Raw genomic sequence first — 27,729 nt, 5'->3', positions numbered from 1 at the left:
GCAAAACAAACTAAAAACAACTGGAAGAGCAGATAACCACAAGAACTCAAGCTATAGCTCTCCTGTCTGCATTGTTAATATTAGAGTTTAGGGCTTGATATGTGAATATCATGATCTGATAACGATTACCACAAAAATACCAACCTAAAGGGCAGTGACACACCCTCCCTGCTGTTTACAAATGTCATGGTCATATGAGATAGTAGTCAAACATATCAGCAGACTAAAAATAAACCACAATAGGATATGTTGATAAATATTTATTTCAAAACAGTATAGCTTTTTACATGACTAATGTTAACGTGATTTCAGACTGAGAAGAGAACAACCAATGTTCATTGCTTCTAACTGTATTTAGAGGAGTGACACAGGTAACTAACTACCATCAACTCTGGCCTTTTATTCTCCTGGTAGAAAATGTGAGTAGGTAGATCAGTCAAGACCATTGTTGCTTTTAATACACCAGTGAGGACTAGTGCAGGATGCAACTAGCAGGCCACAGGTATCATCTTGGAAGAGGACCAGCCATTTGCATGCAAAAGGGTTCATCCTTCACAACCGTGTGGGCTGGTTTCATGCACCAGCCAACAGAGCCTGTATCACAGAGAAGTTAGAAAATGTCTGCCTGGACCTTTAAGACAATTTTATTTCCAGTTAGATCACCATCAAACCCTTTTCACAATAGCATCTGCCACTGAACCACTGCTAATTAGTCAGTCCCTGTTCAGCGAGGGAGGAAGACGTGACAGCAAAGATGAAATTATTTTTAAAAACGGCCTGAAAAGCCCCGATAAGGATTGCAGCACTTTATGACCTACACCATGCTTGTCACAGGGCAGGGAGAGGGAATTTGCCTATCACTACATGTTGCAATCGCTGCGGAAATGTCTCTCTCTTCTTGCTTCCTCTCCACCCTTGTTCAGAGAGTTAAGGTAAGATGGGAAAGCAGCTGCAGCTTCTAGGACATCCCATCTAGGGGTCCAGGACAGCGCTGGCAATGCTCCTTCAGTGTGCTCTATAAGCCTCAGTTGCTTTAATATTTTCTCCATAAGTATCACTTCTCTGTTGTGAGCAGCATGAAGAATATTCATGGAAGATCTTGAACAGTTTCAGCGTGGTGCAGTAGGGGCCACACAACAGACAATGCAGTCAAGAGATTTACTGAAGCAAACAGTTCTGTTGTGCTGGGGGAGAGAGAGAAGAATTGGGAGAAGCCTCTTGACTTAGGGAAAGGGATTCATAGCTCAGTGAAAGTCTGTGGAATGACTCTTCTAACATTTAAAAGTTTCCATTCTGCACACCACAGTCTCCAAGTGAAAAAGCAGGGCTCTTCCAAGTATAAGCTTACCAGGCTGAAAGGTAAACAGGGAGAAACAGTCCCAGGAGTGTGACTCTTCATTTAGCTCTTTGGTCTCACAGATACGTCCGGACAGGTACAGCCTGACTACCTAAGCACAAGAGCAGCTTTATTGGAATTCCTTGTCCATCATTCTCCCAAGAATATGGAGAGGAAAAGGGGGTTGCACAGTTGGGTATTTCTGCAGTTCCTTGGTGAGGACAGAAGCATAGAGTCCACAAGTCTTGGAGAGAGATCTTTGAAAAGAGAAAGTGGTGTGTTTCAAATGAGACACCCACCTTCTCTAAGGTTGGTGTACTGGCAATACCTGAAAGTAACGGGCTGCTCTGACGGCTCCTTGAAGACAGGAAAGCCTGGGAGTGAATGGCAGATTCTGCATCTCCATCTCCTCTCTTCTACCTCTTTCCAAACAAAGCAGGGCTCACAGCGCTGGAGGGGACTGCTGCCTGTAGCAGTAACCCTCACACTATGGTAGTCTCATCTATGTGAGCATCCGTAAAGCATGATGTAGGGTACATGCCCACTAGAGCATCTGCCCACTCCTGATTCCACAGGGGCCTCCATAGAAACACTGAGCATTCTGCTCCGAAAGCAATTTTCATTCTATCACAGACTGCAATGACACCATCGTTGTGTCCACCCTCCTAAATGCACTCAGCTCAGCAGTTTACCAAACACACTTGGAAGGGCTAACAACAAGACAGAGTACCAACACTGACAGGCTGAATTTTAGCAGAGTTAAGAAGAGGGTTATAGAGAGAAAATTAAATATTTCAAAGCACATAATCATGGTACTGTCCTGTTACACATCTGCCTAAGTTGCACTAGTAGTCAGCAAATTTTCTCTCTAATTCTCCACTTTCATGAAATAGAACTTATTCCTGGTGAAAAATAATATATATACTCCAACACTGTGTACACCATTCATGCAGAATAGCAAAAGATTCAGTGCAGCGGGAAAGTGTCATCTTCCAAAAGCCACAAAACCCATAAACAGACAGAAGTTACATTCAGTTCCTAAGTATTAAGAAATACACATAAAAAGGAGACCTCCTACCAAGATGGCAGAAAGATCAAATGAAAGGAAGAAGGAAAGGACAGTATGATATCCCCTTGTGTCCTGCTATTTTTTTATTATTACGGAGTGCTCTACTTCCACAGAGCGTGTAATAAGAACGTGCTTGTATGGTAAAGCAGATTCAGCTAAAATCATCAGCAGAAAACTTACAGAAAAAGATTTTTTTTCCAAGTGTTTTCAGTAATGATACAAGTTCAGAAATTAACATTACACTGGTGAAGCACTATCTCAAGAAACACGTTAGCATTTGTGTTGTGTTTGTGTAGGGCATTGCTGAAAGCTCATGGACCTTCTGAAAGCGGCCATAGCGTAAATCTCTGCTTCAGCCATGTTCCATTTCTCTGCAGAGGGAATTAAATCAAAGACTTAGCACTCTACAAAGGGAGGTATATGATAATCACCAGCAGGAAACTCATCATGTTTGGGAATCTAAGACATCTTCCTTCTTTTCCAAGATATCTTTAGCTTAATCCTAACCAGTCACAGGAGGACAGAGAAATATATATGGTCTAAATTGTCAACCAGTCAATACACCATACAGAAAAATCAACCTCTTTTCCACGCCTCATTTATTTCCCCCAAGCCTCTTCTATAATCTTTTCCTTTCCACACACCCCAACTACTTGAAAACCACAGGCTTCCCCATGCTATTGGATTGGTTGGGTTTTGTAATGGCTGCTAGTGTGAAAATCTTTCATAATATTCTAACAAAAACAAATAGTTTTAGCCAGTCCCCTTTAGTACATATGCTTATTTTCCTCATGTCAATTTAAAGAATAATTTTTAAAAAATACTAATTAGTAATTTATTAATAATTTAAATAAAAGACATAATAAAACTGAAAAAAGTATTTCCTAGTATGATGCTTAAAAGCTGATAGGAGCATGCAAGTCGTGTATCATGTTAATTTTTAATTACATTCTGTATGTGGTCATTTCAGATACGCTAGAAACAGAGGAATCATCCAACGTATAGCTTTGGCAAATATATTTACAAATATATTCCACAGACACTGTCAGAAGTTGATACTAAAAATAAAAGTCATAAATTAAAAGGAAGGCAGTAGATACTAATCCTTGTGGTGGAAAAGCTATTTCAAAATATGAACTTAACCACATCCTCTTTAGTATGTACTTACCAACATTCAATACAGTCTTCTGGAATCTGTGCAAAGTCTGAGACAACAGTTCAGAAAAGCACATAAATATATATTTCATATTAAAAGAAAGGCTCACTCTGAAAATCAGCTTTAATAATTAGACATTAATACTCAACGACTATGTCCTTATTTGGGCCTAGAACAGGCCTGTGCTCTCTCAGACTCACTGCAAAGGCTACAGGAGGACCACCATTTCTTTGGAACAACAAAGAGCAGGAATTAATAATCCAAGGCCTTAGACTTCAAGTCCCATCTGCTGGAAAGGAAAGGCAAGGCACACTGAGAACTTCTTTCAAGCCTAGCATCTCATAAGTATAACCCAAGCTCCAATGCTTTCCAGGGTGGCAGAGCCTCCTAACTCCAGCTCCCACACCTGCTCATCCAGCCTCCTCATACCTCCAAAACACAGACTCCATTCTATTCAGTGAACCTGCAGAACACTTAGTCTATGGAAAAGACTGTATCTGAGCACAGCATTAAACTGAATTTACTTTCCAGTAGTCAACATGAGGAGCAAACAACACTAGGAATAAATTGCTTCCAAGCTTTGTGCTTTTCATAGTAACAGCTTAATTTCTGAGCTTACCTGTAGCTGCCACACAGCTTGGAGTTTGCTGCAGATCCATAGCTGTCCTGCCATTTTCATCACAAAAGTAACAAGTAGGAGTGTTGTTCTCTTCTTTCTAGGAAGCAAATGAAAGATACAGCTGGTTCATAGGTATTTATTTAACATACATTTCAGTCATTTGACTAATGACCAGGAGAAGGAAGCAGGAAAAGGGGAAACAGAGCCAGTTTTCACCCAGCTTAATAATCTCCAAGCCATCTGTCCACACCTTTGCATACACAAGAGCCATGTAAGTGTGCCTTGCTGACAAAAAGTGGTGGCCAAATCAACAGTCTATGCCTCTACATGGGCAAACCCTCAAAGAACTGGGCTGCTTATCCCAAATAGTTTGTTGCACTATTGAAACAGCTGATGCTCGAGACTATAATGACATAGAACATACCTGATCTAATTGGGATTCAGCCTTGGTAATAGGCCTTTATCATCAGCACAGCAGGACATAATCAAGCATCCACAATTAAGTGAGCAACTAAGCCATTTTCCTGCTTTTCTTTCTTTTAGTAGTTTCTTTATGATGGCATAAGCAGTGAAATTGGTGCTCTTAACATTTATTATACATGTTTTGGTTTAAGCTTAGAATTTTCCTGTGCTAAAAGCAACAAGCTTTGTCCACTGAGGCTCTTATTTGGCTGCCACAGGCTGCAAAGCAGAAAGAGACCAGGGGTTTGCAAAGCCCAGCACTGTGCTCCAAGGTGAGAGCTTGCTGCTCAGGAATCTCTCCAGAGACTACCATGGCATTTCCAAGGCAGAATTATGACCTGTTTTACTTATGTGCAAGTTTGGGAGTCCTTTTACCCCCGTTTCTTGCACCCAAAACCCCAGTTTGTGTTATTCTATCTCTGTTCAACCCTGCAGCTCCTCAGCGAGGCCCCCGCAAAGAGAAGCATGGAGGGGGGAGGGAATTGCAAGTTCAGCCTCATCTCACAGCCTGCCTTGACACAGGTGCAGGGGCCAGAACCTCCAAAGAGCTGGAGAATAGGAGATGGCCAAAAGCACATTAAGGGAATTGAATTGAGGTCTTGTTGAGACTTTAAAGCAAACACTTTCAGAAAGGAGGGCAGGGGAGAGTCACAAATCTACATTGGCTGGCCTGTGCAGCCATGTCCACAAAGCAAAAGCTGCCCAACTGCACCTGCACCATGCTCCAAGCCGTGATCGCAGCCCAGAGACACCCACAGCCCTCCTGTCATGGCCTCAGCCCAGACATATTCACAGGCCTCCTGACATCACCTCAGCCCAGAAACGCCCTCAGCCCTCCTGCCATCGCCTCAGCCCACAAACACCCAGAAACACCCACAGCCCTCCTGCCATCGCCTCAGCCCAGAGACACCCACAGTCCTCCTGCCATCGCCTCAGCCCAGAGACACTCACTGCCCTCCCCCCATCGCCTCAGCCCAGAGACACTCACTGCCCTCCCGCCATCGCCTCAGCCCAGAGACACCCAGAGACACTCACTGCCCTCCCGCCATCGCCTCAGCCCAGAGACACTCACTGCCCTCCCGCCATCGCCTCAGCCCAGAGACACCCAGAGACACTCACTGCCCTCCCGCCATCGCCTCAGCCCAGAGACACCCAGAGACACTCACTGCCCTCCCGCCATCGCCTCAGCCCAGAGACACCCAGAGACACTCACTGCCCTCCCGCCATCGCCTCAGCCCAGAGACACCCAGAGACACTCACGGCCCTCCTGCCATCGCCTCAGCCCAGAGACACCCAGAGACACCCACAGCCCTCCCGCCATCGCCTCAGCCCAGAGACACCCAGAGACACCCACAGCCCTCCCGCCATCGCCTCAGCCCAGAGACACTCACTGCCCTCCCGCCATCGCCTCAGCCCAGAGACACCCAGAGACACTCACTGCCCTCCCGCCATCGCCTCAGCCCAGAGACACCCAGAGACACTCACTGCCCTCCCGCCATCGCCTCAGCCCAGAGACACCCAGAGACACTCACGGCCCTCCTGCCATCGCCTCAGCCCAGAGACACCCAGAGACACCCACAGCCCTCCCGCCATCGCCTCAGCCCAGAGACACCCAGAGACACCCACAGCCCTCCCGCCATCGCCTCAGCCCAGAGACACTCACTGCCCTCCCGCCATCGCCTCAGCCCAGAGACACCCAGAGACACTCACTGCCCTCCCGCCATCGCCTCAGCCCAGAGACACCCAGAGACACTCACTGCCCTCCCGCCATCGCCTCAGCCCAGAGACACCCAGAGACACTCACGGCCCTCCTGCCATCGCCTCAGCCCAGAGACACCCAGAGACACCCACAGCCTTCCCGCCATTGCCTCAGCCCAGAGACACTCACTGCCCTCCCGCCATCACCTCAGCCCCTCAGGACAGGAGTGGCCTCCCCACAGCCCTCTATACTAACAGCCTTGCCTGCTGGGGGGACCCAGACTGTCATGTGAGAGAGGGAAAGTGGAGCCCTGTGGCTGTGGGGCAGGAGGCCCAGTGCCTGCCCACTGTGGGACTGCCCTTGCCCAGGCCACTGGAACCTGCAAAGTCAGAGAATTCCTACCAACACAGAAATTACCTTCTGTGTGAGTGCCTGAGAGAACAAAACAGTCCATGAGGTTAATGGAAAAGAGGAAACTCTGCCCAGATACATAGGAGATTCTGCTAGAAATGTCTCAATGCCAAAAGAACAATAACAGGGGTAAAAAAAAAAATAAAGTATAAAAATGGGAACTGAAAAAGCATGGAAAACTGCTCTCCAGCTGGTGGGCTCCTCCTGGCTGCATAAACAGTTAGGAGACCTCAGGAAAAAACCAACTCTATCTAAGATGAACAACTGCACTTACACTGTGGTGTTTCTGCTGGTAGAGCCCGTGTGGTGCTGCATGAAAACAGTGGCAAGAAAGGGGAATTGAAAGCCTTGGAGGGGCTCTGGGAAGTCACCTTCTCCACAGCTGCTCCCTGTGGCCAAAAAGACCCAGTCAGGGCAAGAGGTGGCGGACAGGGGTTGTGTGGGCATGGAGGTGTGAGGGCACTGGATCGAGCAGGGAACTGGGACATCTGCCCCTGTCCATGGCCCCCTGGGATGCCTCAGTCCATGGCTACATCCAATCCTCCCTGCTGGCACTAAGTCATCCCTCAGAGCATCCTCCCTTCAGGCTATCAGAGTCCAAGGCAATGGCCAGTCTTTCTTACTCACATTCCTATCCCTAAATACATTTTCACCCCGGAGATCATCTCCCTTACTCATCTCTCATCCCAGGAGACGCAACATTGTGGGACTCCAACTCCTGCTTGTTAGCTCAAGCCAAAAGGAATAACTATCAACTAAGAATAAATACTAATTAACCTGAATCTTTCATCATATCGTGATCTGAACCAGATGCTATATCTATCTTTAACTTTAGGCTGCTTTGAGATGCAACCTCTATCTGCAGCAGGCAAAAATAAGATTCCTTCTTTTGATAAAGTTAATTGTGGGCCTCAACAAGACACATTTCTTGGCAGTACTGTGCTCTTATCTTTAAATGCTGTGAACTCACAAAGGTTTGAGAGGCCTTAAATCTTGAGTGCTTCCCATATGAGTTTTGTGATTGAGGAGAATTCAACCCAGGAACCTTCCCATGTCATGCTGGAAAAAGAGGTGCAGTGAAGACAGCTTTAACAGTGCACACAAGAACTGAATAGAGGCTGTCTCTGAACACCCAGCCAAAGGCTGCACAAGAGCACAGCTGAGATTTAGCCCCCCAAAACAGGGGACAACAGGATGAAAGCCATATGGTATCTTCTGTTGAGCTGGTTGAAATCAATGGTGCTTCATACTGGTTTTAGTATCAGAGAAAGAATAATAGAGCAGGGTTAAAACCAAAGATTTATTTGCCAAAGTGCATCAACATTTTCAAAGCTGCTTTGTTTTGATTTTTTTTCATTTGTTGGAAGTAGCTCCAATATTTTCTAAATTACTGAAAACCACTGTTAAAAATTCCTGTAACAAAACTGTGTTTTTCATTATGACTGTTGATACTTATGCAGACAACATACATAGAGAGAGGAAACTATACAAACCAGACTTACTGTAAAAGCCAAGACCTTCTATAAATGCAGCTGTGTTCTCTTGCAGAAAAATAGGTTAGTTGGGGGGAAATATTTTTGGACTTCAAAAAACAGTGACAGGGATACCAAAGAACTCTTGGCAAAAGCTGTGCAAAGCCAAACTCTGCCCAGTTCCACCCCTCAGGCACCTTCTGTGCAACAGTCTAGGCTGGTAACTAGGATTAGCAATTTAATCTTCACACCACTTCAGCATGGACACGTAAGTTTCAACAAGCCTCTACCATTTTAAAGTTGCATAAAGTGTTTAAGTGGTTTAATAGTGGGGTTTGTTTGTACAGCAAAAATGTCATCATATAGAGCAATTCAGCAAGTCCAAAGATGTGTCCAGCAGTGCCAACTTCCCAGGTGCTGGCACACCTTTCCATCCACAGACCCTCTGCTGCAGATCATCAAGGGCCTCTTGGTCTGTAAGACACACATCTCACTTGTGAGGCCAGACATCACCCAAACCCTTGTAACGTGGCACACGAGGAACCGCTCCTGCATCCCATGAAATAGACCTTGCTTTCCTAGAAGAAAGCCCTCAAATTTGTGCTAAAGGAACGAATGGCAGCTCCATCCTCCTGAAGAGCTGAAATGGCTAAAAACACTGAGGATGAAGTACTGTTCTACCTTCTTGATGAGTCCAACCATCACCTACCTCCTCTCTGTCTTGCAAGTGGCTGTTTCCTATGGTAGTAAGGCACTAGTGAGCAGTGAGAACCACACGAGATAACCAGAAGTTACCTGATTCTTACCAAAACTGATGGGAATTACATAACCAATGCTTTTTTTGAGAACTCTGTCAAATTTAATGCCAAAATTGCCCTTAAGTCTTCTATTTAGGGTACTGGCTGGCTGTAAATCTCTAAAGGGACATAGTCAAGTGGAAACACCAGCCAGAGTTTCAGCCACCTGAACAGTCCCAGGTACTCAGGTGTATCTTAGGTACTGAAAACAACTTTTTAAAGTCTAGTCAAGATTCCTTTCCTTGAACTGAAGGTTCATAATGATGAGTCCCATAACCAAAACTGCCATCATAACAAACGCACAGGCATCTCCTTTCCTGGATGTGGGTGGTTTTGATGCCTGCACTGGTTATAAGTAGCAATGTACTAAGGGAGTACAAAACCATGAAATTTAGGAAGATGAGTAATGTATGAAGTGTGGAGGCAGTGAGAGATGATCCTCATATTATGTGCTTTTACTTAATAATTTATAAATAAGTATCAGCTTTCCCCAAACTGCCCCTCAGCCTAGCAATTACATGTTGGCTGATTTCTGATTAGTGCTGTTCTTTTATAATAACAAACTGTTCCCAAAGCCTCACATACAGAGAATTAGACAATCAAAGTACTGTGTGTGATTTTCCACTTCATTCAGTTAGCTGCAATTAAAACAATACAATTCAAGGCCTTGTGTGTTTCTCTGAAAAAATACAAAACTTTACTTGTTACTATTAATATATACAACCTACTAGAAAGAGTTAACAAAGCCCCTTTGTCTTCACTGTTGTAGTAAAGTAATTTTCTTATCCTTTTCTGTAGATGCCCTGGCAGTCATCAATATTTCTTTCAGTTGCTGTTCTTCAAAAGACACACACTTTTCATTCAACTGCACAGAAAAAAAAAAAAGGAAACCAGTGGGACAAATTCTCTTGGTGAGCAGATCCACTATAGCTGCCTGGGAAGGAATCTAGGTAAAGGTGCAGGGCTTGCATTAAGGAGATGATCAAACCTATTTAGAAGGGAAGAGGCACCATTTTATCATGCAGTAATCAAATTTTTGTTAGATTTTACATAGATATTTTACCTAAATATTTCATATTTCTAGAAAAGCAGTGTTTCATGGCTGCTGATCTCTGCTCACCCACTTCATATAAATGGCATACCAAGTTTTAGCTTGACTACAGAATGTTTCCTTTGTTTGTTTCATGGAGCTTCACTAATGAAACCTAATGACAATCTAATTAACATTATACCAGATTTGTGGGTGCGAAAGAGGACAGAAGCTGCACCTGGCTTCACAAGAAAGCGATAAGCCACCCTATTAGAGCTGCTGTGACTGTCTCCCATACCAGCAAGCTCCCCCAAAACCGGGCATTATTTCCATCAGTTATGAACATAGAGTGTGCAGTGCTCAGACAGCAGCAACATCCCTGCCTTCTGAGGATGCACCGTGTCGATCCGAGTCTCACAATGCTTCCAGAGCTTCTGTGAGCAAGGTTTATCTCCACACTATTCTTTGTAGAAGACTATACTCCTGATGTGCTGGTCTTGGGTATGTTAATTCAGTATTTCAGCAGTGGTTCTTGACAGAGGCTTGATTCAACCTACTCCTGCAACAGAATAACAAAGCACTGATTTGGATCTGTACTCTTAATTATAACCCACCAACATAAATGAGCATTTCACTTAAGCTCAGTTCCTCAAGAAAGAACTATTGTCTGCTTTGATAAGATGGTATGAAATTTATCCAAACATTTATCAAACTATGTGAAATCTTATTGGAAGAATATGCTCTGAGATTTTGTGAATAAAGTCCCTCAGGATAAAGCAACACCAAAATACACGTCAGAGCAGTGAATCCCAAAGTCTGGTCCAAAGGGAATTCACAGCTCATCTAGTGCCCACTTTTATTCTTTTATTCCAGTACACAACAGCACAAAAAGGACAGGGCAAAATAAAGAACAAAAATCAGCATTTCTTCTCCAGAAGGGTAGACCTCTGCCAAACCCAGCTCCAAGAAACACTTTCCAGTATTTTTCTTCCTTCCAGTTACTGTTGTTTTACAAAGATATTACACAGTGATGAATAATAAAGAAGGCAATTCACTAAACAAAGTACCTATTCCAAAGTTATTTTTATTAAAAGAAATGCAAATACCATACTCGTGGCATATGACTTTACACTTGAAGAATCTTGCAATTTGCATATAATCTGGGTGAAAGAAATTTAGTTGAAAGACCACATCTCCAACTATTAATGAATGTTCCCAGACAATCTAACAAAAGAAAAAAAAAAAAACCCAACCACCTCTGCTTGGCACGTTTTTTCCAAATGTGCTTTCTTAGCTTAGGTTGCTTTCATAGAGATAACACTGGCAGATGGCAACTGTATATGTTTTGTAATAAACATACTTTTGATATGGCATTTCAGGGCAATTGGATTACTAAAAAAATTTTTATAAAGCTACATTTATCATCCATGTATATCAAGGATCATGTTATTACAATAAACTATATAGAGTACAGCACTGTCCATGAAATCAAGGAGATATTTCACATCACTTTAATACGTTGACATTATCAACTGACCTATAAATACCAATAACATTTTCATTATCATCTACATTTAACCCTCTCTAAGCTTTCAAGTGCCTTTATGTCCAACACCCGAAAACATTCAATTCAATTCCAGCAAGTAACTCCAAAAATCACATCAAGGAAGTTCTTTATTGGTTTCTCTCAATGACTTCCAGATTAAATCTGCTCTTCTATAATCATAGAAAAGGCTTTCTGTAAGTATCTAGTCTAAAAACACATGGTTGAAGTTAGGTATTTTCAATGCTGCAACAAAGGACTATGCAACTAGAAAATAGTTAATAACTCTCCTGATGACTCACATACTGAAATCAGTGCTGACTCTTAGTATCAGAAGAATGAAACCATATTTAAGAATTAAAATAAGATTGTGGAGCACACAAAAGGATAGGTTTGTATCTGAAAGTATCTACCTTTTACCTACTCACTTTTCAGATACTTGGCCTTCATTAACTCCCAAGTATCACTGCAAGAACGTGCACTATCAGTGCAGTGAGTGCATAAATGCCAGAATGCCAAGGTAAGGAAGAGGCAGACATGGTAAATCTGTTCACAGTAGTGTTCCCAGATTGGTGCTAAAATAAGAGTTAGGAGCTACATTCATTTCAAGTAAATATAAGATTATCTATACTCAGTTCAGGCCTTCTTTAGTCATCAGCTACTTGGGAAGAAATTATAGCTTATATAGAACAGCATTCATTTCTCTCAGTGACAGAAAGTGAAAGTGAACAAACCCTTCTCCAGTTCAGACCAAGGAGAGATCCATGTGCAAATCCCTGAGGGTGACATCTACCCAGCCCAATACAGCTATACTTATCCATTCTGTAAACTCCCAGATCAAAAGCAGTTGGCTCAAGCCTCTGGAATAACAAAGGTTTCACATCAAAATATTCTTCCAAATAGAAGTTGAGTATACAAATTTACCATCTCTCCTTGTAACAAAAGCTTTCATCCATAATGTTTGCTAGGAGACAAGACTTTTACCACACCAGAGTGCAAAGAAACATAGTGGCCTTTCAGGCCTGTGCATCTTGAATAGTTTCAGTTATGAATGGACAAGTGTTCTCCACACCTCCTAGAACAGGGAAACAAAGAAGAGAAAAAGAAATCCTGGAGTCCTCCAGAAACCCAGCATTTCCACCTAGCTTTCTATTCAAGTATTTCTACCCTTGGCTCTTGATACTAAACAAACCCATGGATACACTGAATAGCAACATATCATAAGCAGCTAATAAAATTACACTGAGCTAGACATCACTGCTGTATTGAACAAAACAGATTCTTCCCTCCACCAACAATGTCTAGAGCAGACAGAAGCACAAAAGCTGTGTGATGACATCAGGGAAGGCAAATGGGCAGGCTGTGGCAGCTGTGTAAATTCTGTGGTTTGGTCCTGGAGTTTGTGGCTTCAGCCCCAGGTCCCAATTCCTTACCACAAACCACTAGAGATCTCTCTGAATAAATGCAGGGCCAGCTCCTTCTCAGCAAAGCTCCATATGATTTAAATATCATCCATGAAAAGGCCTGCAGCTGAAGCATCCTGCCATAGGCATGGCTACTCAGCACAGCTGTGGGCATGGCACAGCTGAGACCCTTCCAGCTTGATAACAGAAGAAAATGCCCTGAGCACTTTCCATCCCTGCAGGCTGCCTGCCTTCTTGGACAGCCCCTTGGGAACACAACTCAGCTGCCTTCTCAGAATCAGACACGGAGGACTGCAGATTAATTAATGCTGCCTGTATCCCAGGGACATACTGGGGACCTTAATCACAGTCCTTAGCCATGCTCCTCTAGGTACTTTCCATGCATTAGGCAAAAAGGCAGGCTCTGTATGTAAGGGCTCCTCCAAGAAAGGGCTGTCCACCTGCAGCAGTACCTGCAGAGCAGCAGCTTTTGAACCACTCCACAGTCTAAGATGCTATTCCCGATATCCAAACATAGCTAGCTCAGCCTGTTACTGTCAGTCTTTCTGAACTGTGGCAGTGAGGCAAATGTGCATGAGCACCAGTGGTCAGAGCCACCCAGGCACTCCAGCTGACACAGGCTATAGATGAAAGTCACACATGGGGCAGCCCCTGCTTTGCATTTTGGTGCAGATGTACACAGAGAAAGGAGTGAGGGCAGAGCTGAGACAGTGGGAAGCTTAGAGAGGAGGATGTCTTACTTAAAATCACTCTAAAGCACATTACAAATCTGTTAAATCATTGTGGCTTACCCTGTATTTCAGAGTAAATTAGTAACTTTTCAGAGGGAGTGAAGAAACTACCACTCCACTTTTAAATAATGAAAATGCTAAAAAACCTACACTTAACAGCTCTAAAACTGCAGCAAGTCACCCACCAACACCCACTCCTCTTGTCAGCAGGCTTTTTTCAGCTTTGCCTATTATTTGTGTCAAGTCAGAGATGTCTAATGTTTGCTGTGCTTATCTGCTCAACTCTCAGGAGCCCCAAATGTTCCAATATGTACCTGTGCCACTGACCTTTTTCGCCACAGCATTTTGATCTAAATAAGTAAAAACCGCAGAGTTTCCAAAATCATTTGGATTCACTGCTCTGAGTGCATAGCTGTAAAAAATCTGCTTTAAGATTAACATCCAATTTTATTCGTGCCTGAGGCTTCACCACAGCATCTATTTTTGTAAGATTAACAGCAAGATCCCAGTTCTCCAGAAATGTAAAGAGTAACAGACAATTGTAAAAGGAAGATGATGTTTCCTAACCTGCTCTGCTCACGTCCAAGAAGGTACATTTTCATAGCCCTTCCCACACTGGTGTAATTTCTATTTGCGATTTTGCACCCACAACATATAGCATGTGTATTAGTCCTTCTGCCTCCCATTAGCTGGAATGCAAACTGTGGGTGCCAAAAAATACTAACATAAATCACACATGTGCAAATCATCCCCTGAAAGACAGCTTTTACTCTGGAGGAGTTAAGAAACAGCCATCTTCCAGTACCTTGCACAACAGCAGTTTGAATCATCTAACTTGAAAATACAAGTATAGAAAACGAGCACTTGATATTTTGGCCAATCCATTTGAAATGAGTATTCATAAAAACACTTCTTTTTGGACATGGCAACCTGAGGACAAAATGAGGGTCATTTTTAACCTAAACATCAGAGGAGATGCTGCTTTAAATAGTGCCTTTGGTATCTGTCAATTAGAGCTATTGCATTGCTGTCAACTTGCACTCCTGCTTTAGTTCCAGCTTTGCTCCATCCTACACAGAACCGTACAAATCAATTGTCTCTTGAAAACTGGAAAGTGAAATTAATAAACTGTGAGAAAAGCTGATTCATAAAGCTGACACTCCTGTGCCCAACAACCCTGGGTTTCTCCCCTCCAGCTAGTGGCTTCAGATAGGCAGGCAAAGTGGTAAAAGATTATCAAATTGCAACTGTCATTCCTGACAAAATGCATCTCAATGCTGGAAGGAATTTTAGGTTTTAAGCTAAACCACCACCTCAAAGGGTTCCTCAGAGCCTGTCAATATCTGTACTTTGGATGGAAAGCTACCACTGAGCGCAGTGTGTCCAACATATAGAACCTGCCACAAAATGAAGTTCTTCATAAGAAAGCTCATCTCAGTCTTGGTTGGTAACAATAACAAGGAGACAAGATGAGACCATCAGTCTCAATTGTGAAGACAATGTTTTCCTCCCATATTATTCTGTCTGTCATGTTCTCTTCAGGTTCCAAAGGAATCCCTGTCTCATACATCATTATTTCCCACAAAGCCTGAAAGCCCTCAGGGGGGGTTTCTTCCTGCCCACTGTACCAGCCTTGAAGTCTGAGTACCTTCAGAACAGTGACAGAGGCCTCTGCCAGCAATAAAGGGGAACATCTGCATACCAATTAAACTGCTGAGCGCTGAAGAGTAAAAAAAAGAAAAAAAAAAAGAGAGGGGGAAAAGCCTTGAAAGTAAATCTGAGCCAAGTTCTAATTAATGCCCTAGGCCCCGATTCACCACAGCACTTAGGCATGTAGTTAACTTTAAGCATGTATTTAGTTCCATTGAAGTCAAAAGACAGCATCGGAGAGGCAAACTACATTAGCACAATTTAATACTCTTTGGGCTAATTAATCAGCCATAAAAATTAACTATGAGAACTGTATTCCTTATTCCCCTCACTGTGGCATTTCCAGATGAAAATACTTGAATGTGGCTGGAATAAGCAAAAAAGCGCTACTTGTTTGGCTGTCATGGGGTGCTTGGTCCTACAGCTGTGAAGGCCAGTCCATAAGAACAGCTATAGGAACTGAGCTCTCTCCACATCACAGCCTACTGTCTGTATCTTCTATGCGGTGGCAGCTCGCAGACACAAAAAGCACAGCCCTTGTCCTGAGGAGCAGTAATCGAAGGAACAAAAAGAATTGGCAACAGAGGAGCAGAGCCACCAGGCAATGGATGGCACATCAGAGTCTTCTTTCCTTTTCTCTGTAAAGAGGCATTTGCTCACTGTAGCACATCAGTGTCAGTTGTAATTAGAGGTGGCAAGGAAAGGCAGCAGACAGGGCTGGGTAAGCAAGGGAGGCTGAGGGCAGATGCAAGTTTGGAGACAGAGCAGGTAAGGTTGCCAAGGAGGCACTGTCAGGCAGAGCTGGGGTGAGGGGAACTGTGCTGGTGTCTAAAGGCAAGGCAGACTGGAGTCTGGCCCAGCCCCAGTGTGGGCAAGGGCTAAACTCTCCTCCATTTCAGTGCAGCAGGACTAAGCCCTGTAAAAAAGAAGCCCAGAGTGCAACCTCCACATAGCTGAATTGTCCCAGATACACCCAAACCTTTTCTTCACTTGGTAAGCCCAGCATGGTGAATGGCTGCCAACACTGCACCAACAACACGCAGGCTAGATGTGGCCTAAATATGGGCTCCAAGGGTCAAATGTGACCAACTTCTGAGGTCCTGTTGACTTCAAAAAAGCATGTGTAAGAACCAACCATTCTGTAAATCAGAATGCAAGGATACAAGCTGGCTGATAAGGGTGTTCTTGCTACGGATTTCTGCAAAAATGAAGCCACAGAAAGTTTGCTGAGTATCATTAATGCTGTACATGGACCTATAAAAGCAAGAAAACTGAAAGCAGGGGACATAAACTCCTGGTTGACCATCCTTCTTTATCTCGTCCATCATGAAAACAAAAAAGAACAAAAACAACCCTCCAAAAATTGGAACACCATGAGAATAAAAGAAAGTACCAGCACAGCTTTTCAGATTAACTTTGAATTTCCTTGCTTTCATTGGTTTAAGAGCTCTATTGTTACTCTCTTGGTTTCTTTAATTGCAGATACTAAAAATTCTTTTATCTTTCAAAGTCTTTAGAGTATGTTATATAATTACGTAATTAAAGCCTCTTTCAACTGGATATAATTTACTCTATAGTTTACAACAGCTGCACTAGAGCTATTACAGTTTATCATTTAAAAGCCTAATTAGAGGCTTCTTAATTAGTGGATCCTTCAGTCACTAGACTGTGACTGTGTAAAATATGCTCAGCAGTGATTGCATTTTACAAATCTACATGAAATGTTTGTGTGAAAACAGGGTGTGGACAAGTCCAAAAAGACAGTGCTTGTCCCTGCAGGTCAGCCCATCTGAGCATGCAGAGCTCCACACAACATCTCCACTCCCCTATCTCAGTGCCCCGTTGCTCCACACAGCCTTTCCCTCGTGCATGTGTTGCTGGGAACTGCCAGCACCTCCCAAAACAAGACCCCAGCCTCCCTGAGCTGATGCGACTGTTGCCATGTTCAAACACGACCCAAAGAGAGAATGGGGCTGTGCCTACTGACTGCCCAGGCCAGCTCTTGCATGGCTCATCAAAAGCTTTCTCCAGCAAACTCAGCTCCTAGCTGCTGCTGCTGCTCTCTCCCTCAGGAGCTCTGCTCCATGCTGGATTCTGCACACACTTGCTCTGTGCTGCCCAAAGTACTTGTATCACTAGAAGGAAGAAGAGGGTAAGAGCCTCTCATTTATAGCCACTAATACATTTCTCATTAATCACCACCAAACTAGCAGTGGGTCACTGAGATTCTAAGTGCAATATTTGCCCAGAGAAAGGACTGTAACTCCTTCATTCTCTCCCCTGGGTGGCACAATGCTGGGGAGCATCTGGTAGAACTAAAGCGAATCTTAACAGGAATCACTCCCTAGAATGAGCCTCATACGAACTGGGGGCTCACAGGCCCTGCCGCTCAGTGAGCAAAGAGCTTGTCCAGACCATACTCTGGAGGACTGGTAGGGTTTTGTTCAGTTTTCTCCAGCTTGTAACACAGCAGCTGTGATATAGTGGGTCTGATTTGGTGCCTGCCAGCCTTTGGGAGTGTTGCTTTAAACAGTACAGTGACAAAATCGTGAGTTCTTGTTGACTGCAGGATAATATAAATCAGCTATTGAAAACCTGTATCATTAGTGCCATTGCTTTCCAGTGGTAGATGGCTGCAGTAATGGATTGGCCTCTCCATCTCATCCTCCCACTGGAAAGCAACGTATACAAGACCGATCAATAACCTGATCTAAGTTACTTGTAGGCATGTCAGGTGCAAATATCACCCTATCTCAAAAGGTTTTAAAGACCAGGTACTTTTGCAAAATTTAGGCCAGGCAACAAATTGCTTTGGATAACTTGTCATTATGGTGGAGAACAGCATAACCAGACCCACCCACACTGTTACACACGAGTTTTAAATAGACAGGAAGTAATTCTATTGTATGCATGTATTACTTTGTGGGGTCAATAGCTCAAGATGTTCCATTTGAAAATCAGTTTCTGGAACAGCCATATTGCTGAAGAGCCTGTTTGATGGAAAATAACTATACTATTTCATCATGGAATTTGCCACTAATTTCTACAGCTGAAATCCTAAAATACTTCCAAAAGCAATACCAAAATCCACGGTCATTACTAGGGCCAGAATTTTATCCTGTTGTGTCATAACATATTACCCACTTAATGTAGTGTTGTCAAACCTGAAGTCAGTGGAAACTCTACAGGTCATAGCCTTGTTTCCCCATGGATCAGTGGAGAGGCTAGAAAGGGGTTTAAGGGCCTTCCCTACATAAAGGTGGCATCACTTTGATGCCATTACTATGACTAAAGCATGTACATGTGTTTCTATCCCTGACTCCACCCCTTCCACCTGCACACACACACAGAGGGGATATGATCAAGTAGATTATAAAGCAGGTCAGAGGCACAGATATTTCACAGTTATCATGTTACAGCCCCCAAGGATGTCCATGGACACACACGGAAGCGAATGCAAGCTGAGTCCTGGCTATACACTGAGTCCTGCTGTGACACTGACATCAGGACAAGTCTTTTTGGGGGAGAAAACAAACACAGGCCAGGGCTTTCCAAAAGGTGAGCTGTCACCATCTGAAAACAAGCTGCCTACAGATATAACTGAGAACTTCACAGGGATATCCCATTGCTTTGAGCTGACCTTCTTAGAAAACTTTGTACTCCAAACTTCTGGGAATCCTTGCACCTTAAATCAAACACCCTTTTAAACAGGTCCTTGTACAACACTTACATTCCATGGCCTGCATGGTACTGATACCGACCTTCTTCAGTAAATTCAACAGCATCAGAAGTGATGTCATAAAAATGATTTCACCTGATTAATTTTGCATTGTCTTCTGTGACAAGAGCAGGAGAGGAAAAGGAAGGTGGTGGCTAGGTTCAGGTAGCCATAACCATAAAGCAGAGGAGCAGGCTGAAGACAGAGGAGGAAATAACATCATATCAATATGCTTTGTACTCAATTTGCCTGCTGGTCCAAGCAAGTACCATGAACTCCCTTCTCTTCACAGCAGGGCAGCCATGCTGCACCCCACCGTGGAAAACCCTGGGAGAGCAGAGCACAGGACAGCCAGCGGCTTGGCAAGGCCAGGGACCCTCTGGAACATGGAGCCTGCAGCAGATCCCACCAGGACAGCTCACCAGCCCAGCTCCCTCAGCACCAGGGCACCACGATGAGGAATCCAAGCACCTGCACCCAGCCCACAGCCATCCCAGCTACACAGGCTGGTAGCTGATGTGCTCCAGCCTCAGGGCTGCTGCCTGAACTTTTGGGGTCAGAATAAAGAAATGGATCTCTCTGGCAGTCAAGAGATCCCTTTTTATGGGGGCAGGATTATGGATTATAATTTTGTGTAGATCTCTGCTCTTCTCCACCCCCACAGCTTTTTTCTTCTTAAATAAATGAAAACATACCAGAAGAGCTCAGTGTCTTCTTTCAAGACTTCTCTATTTCACTAACTTGTTCCAACCTCCATCACAGCTCTTTCCTTGTCAGCAACTGTACCACTGCGCTATACCTCTGCCCACGCACAAATGCACTGGCTGAAGGTATGAACTGGAATCTCTCCGTTAAAGGAACAAGCAGGCATCCCAGAGACTGACACAGCTGCTATTTGCATGTAAAAGAGGAAAAGAGGTGCATGACTGAGCCCAAATTAGCATGAGCAAAGCCTCCCACCGCATTTGCAAACTACAGCTTGCACAGTGGTGCTAATAGAGGTGCACACTTTCCTCACAAAGAAGGATTTCTACCTCAGCCATAAGGAAACTTGTATAACAGTGGTCCACAGAATTTAGCATGAACTTCTAAACCTGTATTTTTCTAAAATATACAGAATGCTAGAAAAAAAGAGTGGATGCAGGGTTTAATTTCATCTCCACTTCCAGCTTGATTCCTGAAGCTGACTACCTCAGAGAGACATGTTTTGTAAGGCCTCCCTCACTTCTGTACCCCTAGATTTCTGAATGTCCAGAAATAGTCACAGCACCCAGTGCATCTAAAAATGAAAACCAAAATAAGCAGGGGCAAATGCAGATCTAATGCTCCATTTCCATCTTTTGATAAAGGAGAACCATTCCTTTTCAGTATCAGCTCTTTCAAAGGGATGCTCTTGGGATTCATTTATGTCTGCAAAGTCTTGCTGAAGACACACACTTCATAAACTATAAGATTTCCAGATTTTAGCACAGTCTTTGTCTCCCTGTCTGTGTACAGATACCTAAGCATCCATGTCTGTGCCTATGCCTACTGAGTCAGAAAAAGAGGATTCGATGTCTCAAGTAGACTGTTCAAGAAGTGCAATTTTATTGATCCCCCAAACGAAACTGCACTTCGAGGTGTTGCAGAGAAGTTGTAGACTCTTTTTACTTTATCCTCATACTTTAATGGAAGCTGTTGGAACAATTCAGTGCCTCTGCTATTTCTGCTGTAAGTTTAGCTCATCTGAGAAACTAGAAAGAACAGTAAATGCAGACATTAATGGTAATAAAAATCAAAGCTAAGCCATACATGAAGAGAAGCAAATTCCAAAATGAAAAATTCGATTACACAGTACCTGTCTCCTGTCTTGACTTCCTCATTATACGTAGAAATTAACCCTGTCATTAAGTACTTTGATCAGGCTGTACATAAACAGCTTATAATGGCATGAAATCTACCACAGCAAGCAGGCAAATGAACGAGTGGAGAAATACTGACATTTGGGGCTGCTGTCAGACATCAAGTGCTCCTACTCCCTCAGGGCCAAACTGCTAGAGTAAATGGGGTTACTCAGAGGATTAATTGTTCCCTCCTGGTTTGCACTACTTCCAGAAAGTTTCAGTAATAATATCTAAGAGGCTATCATTTGAGATCACTAGCACTGTTTTAAGACCTCTGAGAGATTTATAAACTGGGCTTTGTAACTGCTCTTTAGGCTAAAATTTGGTACAGAAATTCTCAGCACACAGTTGACCTGAAGCAGTATCCCACCTTTTTAAAGTGTTCTGAGGTCAAAAGAGGAAAAACAGCATTTAAAGTAGGAAAAGTCACCATCATCTATCTACCTAGAATTAATGCACGAGAGGAGACATGCCCATGGTCAAACTGGTCCAGGTTTGCATTGCTCAGAAATGAGGTATGGCACCATTTCACACACTCCAGCTCCAAGTATTCGTCACTTACATTTGGAGAATTTCCATGTACTAATGCCCATTATAAGCAAGACTTCTGGGCAATTCAGAGTTTTTTTTCTGGTCGGTTTGTTTATTTGTCAGGATTTTGGAGCAGAAGTTGCTTTCTTCTGGGATGCATTTAATGCAATGTAACTTTACTTACTCGTAATCCTCTCTAAATTCCTTGCACACACAGACTGCCATGCGATCAGAGGCGGTCAGGCCAACGGGGTCTCTCCCCAGCTGTGTCCCTGGTTTGCCATCAGTCCTTTGCCATCTCAGAGCCTTGTTTTCACGCACCTCTGTTTCCTACTGGCTCTTCCCACCTCTTTGCTCAGAAGACCCTCAGCATGGAGACAAGCCGTGAGGGCGCCCAGGTACAACATCTGCCCCTGAGCACTGCCTGGGGGCACTGCACTGCATTTCAAAAGTACAGCTCAGATGCTCTCTGCTTTCCTAGGTTAGCTGTGATGGGGCTCTGGTGATTTACCAAGAACAGTAGGCACAGACATAAGGGAGGAATCTTGATCCAAAAGAGGCAGTTTTCCACTGTCTTCAAGATAGCAAAGATTTTACCTTTAACAACCTAATAAAAGCTTGGAAAAACACTAAGCAACTGCACATATTATTTGTTTCTGTATATATTGCTAAACATATTGCAGAGCAGACATTTTATTACTCCTAAAAGCACTAAAGCCCAGTATTTCCCTCCCTTATCATAATCCATTCTCTTATCCCATTGCTACAATCAGCCCCAGGATGTTATCGCAATACATTGTTCGACACAGCTATAACCACAATTCAGAAAAACTCAGCCATAGACCAAAACATCTGAGCCAAAACAGCACAAGCACCATTGAACTTCCCAGAATACTGCTCTTAATCTGTAAAGCTGCATAGCTGTGCTCACTCATGCCCCACATACCAGTTGTGTGCCCACAAAAATGCTTCTTTCCAGATCCCCAAATACTCAGGCACTCCCTTCTGTACAGTCAAGCAGAGAGAGCAACCATGCCACACCAACATGGGTATACACAGAGGATATCACAGTAAGACACTGTGCAAGGGGTGGAGCAATCCAAAGGCAGCATTTTTACATTTGCTCTAACTGACCAGCCCAGTTGCAGCACATGTGTAATCCCTGGTAATAAAGCAAATAAGCCATTTATTTTGACTTTGCAATTCCTGTTCCAGATAATTTACTTGAATATTGCTGGGTATTTTTGCCTACATTAAAAGCTGTAGTAAGGGTGTACCTAAAATTTCTAGCAAACCTAGCAATCCAGGCTGCAAATGCACATTCTGTATACCAACTACCAACTACTAGCATTATCATTTGATATTTTTAAAATATGCCAGCTTCCCTTGTAAAAACAATTCACTGTTAATATGAATTTTATGTAACTAGCAGCATGCCAGGGATTTCTCACAGATCCCATCCCCTAAGAATCCCCAGAATTCAGCAAGGTGATCAAATCTCATATGCAAAGTCTTCCAGTGATTACTCTCTTCAATTCACCTCTTCAGTGCTCTGGAGTTTGCTTCTGTTCCCACAGAGCATCCAGCCTTCCTGTGGGATGCAGAGAAGATTAAGGGCTCCACTCCTGACTGAGCAAGACATTTTTAAGCATGTCTTCTCTGTAAGTGCATGTGTTGGTTTAGTAATCAATGACATCCCCTAAAAGTATAGTCAATCAAGTTTTACACACTTCCCTGAATAGCTGATGCATAAACTAGGAAAATGCACTGGCACAGCTTTGGAGCTGCTCTAGAGAAACTCACAAATAATGTACTTTGGCACTGAAACATATCAGTCAGGAAAAGTATAAACAAGAGGAGCAGGAGCAGCTACAGTGGCACTGCTTTTCAAAACACACTCAATGGCTGTTGGGAGGCAAGGCTGAGCCTTCTGTTAGGTTTAAAACTGAACTTGGGAAGGAAAGCACCTGCACAGGGACGCAGATGAGTCACAGAAGATATGTGAGAAGCGGACCTACCTAAAATCTTTCAGGGGCTGGTGAAAATTGTAGTCAAGATCAAGTTTTATTAAAGGGGTTTTTTTACTAAATCTGTGTTCCTGGCTTTACACAGGACTTAAAGTAGGGTGGTAACTTCATTCTATTAGTAACAAATCCCAGCCAATGAGAACAGCACATATTCCCAAAGCCAGCTGGACAGTGGGGCCTCCTGAGAGGTAAAGCCTGGGGCCAGTCCCACAGATGTAACCAGGATACCCAGCACCTGCAGTGGCTATTGAAGCTAATGGGAATTGCTGTACTCAGCACCACTGATGTCTGGTGTCCAAGAGAGGAATTTGTGATTTTTCATGAGCTTATTGATTAGAGATGGAGTCTGTCACAAAGACACACTTTTGAAAGGAATTGAAGTTTTCGGCCCTTGTGTAGATGCGCACCCACGGGCTTCATTCTACAAGATGAGGTTTGAATCCCAGCCACATATCTGAGAAGTCAGTATCTCAGTACACTTGCTGTGTGTTCATCAGGGAAAATCTTCTCAAACAGCTGCAATTAAACTCAGGTCACACAGGAGGAGAGCCTTGCTTTGGTACATCCAAGCCCTCCTGACAGCAGGCTGGGGCTTATGGGTGGAAGAACATAGGTCTACTGGAAAGCATGCTAAATGCAACTGCCTTCAGGATGTGATAAATGTCAGGAAGGCAGTACACAAAGCATTTCCAGACTTGAGTCAGAGAACAAAAGTGTGAAGTGTGTACCTTAGTACAAGGTCTAACTCACTTTCACATCCACAGGCCCCAGAGATGCTGCCAGGTAAAGAGCATGAGTCATGGGTGCGTACAATACCCCTTCGCAGCAGTCTTTATCCATCACTCTGCCATTGCTCCTCTGCTAAACAGCCAGAAGGTCATGGAGAAATATTACATCCACATTTTATCTACACACACTTTACAGAGACTGAATTCTAAAGAAAACAGAAAGGAAAATATAACCACTTTCAGAGGCCTCTCCCTGGGACAGAAGTTCTCACTTCTTCATGAGAAGCATCATGGTGCACCTGCCACAACTGCTTCCATTCAGAGCCATCTCTGTTGAGGTGCCTACTCAAGATGCAGGAATCCTATGGAAACAGGCCTCGGTTGCCCTTCCATTTTCCCTGCAGCCTGCATCTGCATTCAGACTCCATGTAACTTCTGAATGCTGGCTAGGAAAGGCTGACAATGACATACCACAGGTTTCTTAACAAAGTTAGACAATCCTGCCTTTTGGAAGCCTCACCATGTTCTTTTGATCCAAACAGACATTATTGCTAGTAGCATGGAGTAGCTCTTCAGCAACTGTAAATGGACAGTGACCTGCTGAATTTCTTGGATTATCAGTTATTTACACCACCCAAAGATCCTGCATACCATCCAAACCATTGTTCTGCATGTTATGTACTCTCTTCCCCAACGAGGTTAGGTATCCAGACTGCGAGAACAGTCAATAGGAGTTGAGATGGTTTTAAACTGGGCATCTTGGCTTCCAAGTAGTAAAAATGATTTGTACAAAACTGCTTGGGCACTTGGTTCTCAAATAAGAAGCCTAGAAGAAACTAATGACTTTGCTGATCTGGAATTGTTAGTGCTTGGCATTTAAAAAAACTCTTCAGAATGCACCTGACAAATTACTTCATCAAGATTTGGGGGGACTGATGGGAATGCTTTTCACGTAGTTGTTAGAACAGAGGTGCTCACAATTTTCCTAGGAAATATGTCAAAATTAATCAAATAATTCCAGGAGCAGAATGCTGCAGCCAGGTTCCTTATTCATCTGTGTCCAAAGGTTGGACTCTTCCTTGGTATGAAGAAGGCACAAGCCATGGCCGACATTTCCCTGTACCTGAGACTGGCATGATATCTCTCTCCCAAGTGCCTCTTTCTACAGCCTCTCCTCAGCCCATCTGTGTTTTCTTCCCCTCCCCCACATATATAATTTAATTGAATTTGGTCAAAAAGATATTTTCAACCACCTGTCAAATTTGGATTACACTAGTCAGGATACCCAAAGTTAACACTCGAAGAAGGACATGCACCAGAGGCCAGATTTTAGTAGCACACTGAAAACTCCCCAAAATGTTCAGCACCTGCATTGGTGGAAGCCTGAAGAAGAGCTTCATTACACCTCCACAGTACTAAGTGCTCCGGGGTCGGACCCCACAGAAAGGAGCACAGTCCTGGAAAATCCTGTGCCCTAGAGACTGCCTGAGCCCCATCCCAGCAGTCCAGAGCAGCTACTCCAAGCAGCAGTTGAGGAATAAACACCCCGTGGAGGCCCACCTCTCACTGCAGCAATGGGCTGGAAGCAAGGCACAGGGCACTTTCACATGGACAAAGGTGGGGAAGGCAGTATGCAGAACCTACCTACCTGAGAGAAGATTAAATCTTATCCAACTTCCTCCTGACAGCCAAGCTTCCCCCATACAGCCAGCACAGTAAATGAGATTGCAATGTGGGCAAGCAGGAGGCCAGACACAAGTCCAGAAGTAAGGGGGTTTAGCTCTTACTGAGCAGCTTGATAGCAGAAGTGCCATGGTCATTCTTTCTAATTTCAGGGACCTTTTAAATAAAGTTCCACTCCAGAAGCCAAGCATGAAAGGAGAGGAATGAAAACTCTTTGATAGATAAGATATTACAAGAGACTGTCAGAAGCTTGCTAGGAGAATGAAGTAACACTCTGGATACTGTCATTGAAAACAATAATGAAAGAGTACACCATTTTCTTAACTGAAGTACTATCAAATCTATGTTACTGCCACACAACATATTTTTCGTCCAAAGGTGCCAATTTCAAGCTATGACTATTGATCTCTATCTAACACTCAAAATTAACTGCACTACTAAGGAAAAGTGGCACCAAATCGTTTGAGAACATCAAACAGTAAAAAGCCAATGGGGTCAAATCAAGGTCAGAATTTGATGAGTAGGGTGTCAGAAATTTAATCCATTTTGTCTAAGATAATGTATAGAGCCCGTATTGGGGCTTTTTTTCCTCTTTCTTTTCTGTAATTTTTTTTTAAGCTAGCTTCTCTCAAAAATATCACAAAACCAGACCTCAACTTTTTTTTTTATGAACTTTTTTCCATGACTGGAGAGAGAAAAGATTAAATGGACTGCAACACAGATGGCAATTATGCCTCTGTTTATTTCCTAATGAGTCACAAGATTATTTTTTGCCTTCTGCCACATCATTTCAGAATACAAGAAAACCTTATCTTGAAGGAGACTTGAGGAGACAAAATAACACTGTTAAAAGTTCCAGTCCAGCAAGAGACTGAAGTGTATTTAAAAAAAACAAACCAAAAAAAGACCAAACAAAAAAAAACCCACCCCAAAACTTTAACCACAAGTGAAGTCCCATTCACTTAAACTCAAATTCAGAAATGATGGGTAAATCTGTTCCACCAACTGGTGAATGTGGTGGCTATCAAGTTCATTAGTGGTCTCATGACAAAATATTCAACAGCTCTCACAGTGACACATTGCATGTACAACTCAGCATTTGGAGAAAGTTAATTCCCTAACTGTGGCTAGAGAAGGCTTCTCCTCTGCCCCCTGACAGAGCCATCTGTGCCCTCTAACTGCTTCCCATATCACCTCGCCCATCCCGGATATTCCCCAGCCTCGGAGAGCTGACAGAACTCCCAGCCTGAGAGCCAAGCCCAGAGAGCCCACACTGGAGGCAGCACAGCTGCGAGCACACTGACCCAGCACTGCTGGGGCTTCAAACTTGGCTGGGGCCACTTGCTTGTGAAATCCAGGCCGAGTAACCAATTTCATAGTGGCAACACCGTCTGCTTCTCATATCACAGTCTAGTAATTAGCACACTCTTGAAAAGAAGCATGAGAGATGTATTCATCAGTTCAAACCCTTGTCTCTCACCTCAAGAAATGCCTTAACCACAGGGTTTTGGATAGGGGGACTCCCCTCTAAACCTGCTGAAATCTTGCAACAAAAATTCAGACTTTGATCCTAAGAGGGCTGAATCCTCAGCCTAGTGATTAAGACACATGGCTGAAAGAGAAGAATCCTTTATCTGAGAACTTTTCATATGTTTTAGGCAGTAACTGGGGGTGGATAATATGAATTTGGATCTTGTCAGGAAGAGTCTGAGTGTGACCTCCCACCTCCTACCAGAATACACAATATGCAAAAGAGGATC

The 27,729-nt window shown here is 43.5% G+C and overlaps 2 long non-coding RNA genes across 10 annotated transcripts in view; both read right to left on the bottom strand.

Moving 5' to 3' along the window:
• Nucleotides 1–257: 257 nt before the first annotated feature.
• On the bottom strand, nucleotides 258–4,705 carry LOC138112271 (uncharacterized). 2 transcript variants are annotated; one of them, XR_011151631.1, is made up of 4 exons: nucleotides 4,431–4,705; nucleotides 4,181–4,277; nucleotides 3,574–3,610; nucleotides 258–2,776 (listed from the first exon to the last, which is right to left on the bottom strand). It is a non-coding gene; the product is annotated as an uncharacterized lncRNA (long non-coding RNA). The 2 variants fall into 2 exon arrangements; XR_011151630.1 differs by lacking the exon at nucleotides 3,574–3,610 and having other exon boundaries at nucleotides 4,431–4,674.
• A 3,333-nt stretch (nucleotides 4,706–8,038) lies between these two features.
• LOC138112270 (uncharacterized) overlaps nucleotides 8,039–27,729 on the bottom strand; it is a 57,989-nt gene continuing 38,298 nt past the window's right edge. For 5 of the 8 annotated variants that reach the window (XR_011151622.1, XR_011151626.1, XR_011151625.1 and 2 more), the window contains 2 exons: nucleotides 12,519–12,669; nucleotides 8,039–10,610 (listed from right to left, as the gene is read on the bottom strand). This is a non-coding gene — a long non-coding RNA (uncharacterized lncRNA). The remainder of the gene's footprint in view (nucleotides 10,611–12,518; nucleotides 12,670–27,729) is intronic. The other 3 variants (XR_011151623.1, XR_011151624.1, XR_011151628.1) reach the window with 2 other exon arrangements.

This window comes from Aphelocoma coerulescens, chromosome 6, assembly GCF_041296385.1.
Source record: "Aphelocoma coerulescens isolate FSJ_1873_10779 chromosome 6, UR_Acoe_1.0, whole genome shotgun sequence".
Classification (NCBI taxonomy): Eukaryota; Metazoa; Chordata; class Aves; order Passeriformes; family Corvidae; genus Aphelocoma; species Aphelocoma coerulescens.
Note: the sequence above shows the minus strand (reverse complement) of the source record. Positions and strands in the feature narration are given on the sequence as shown.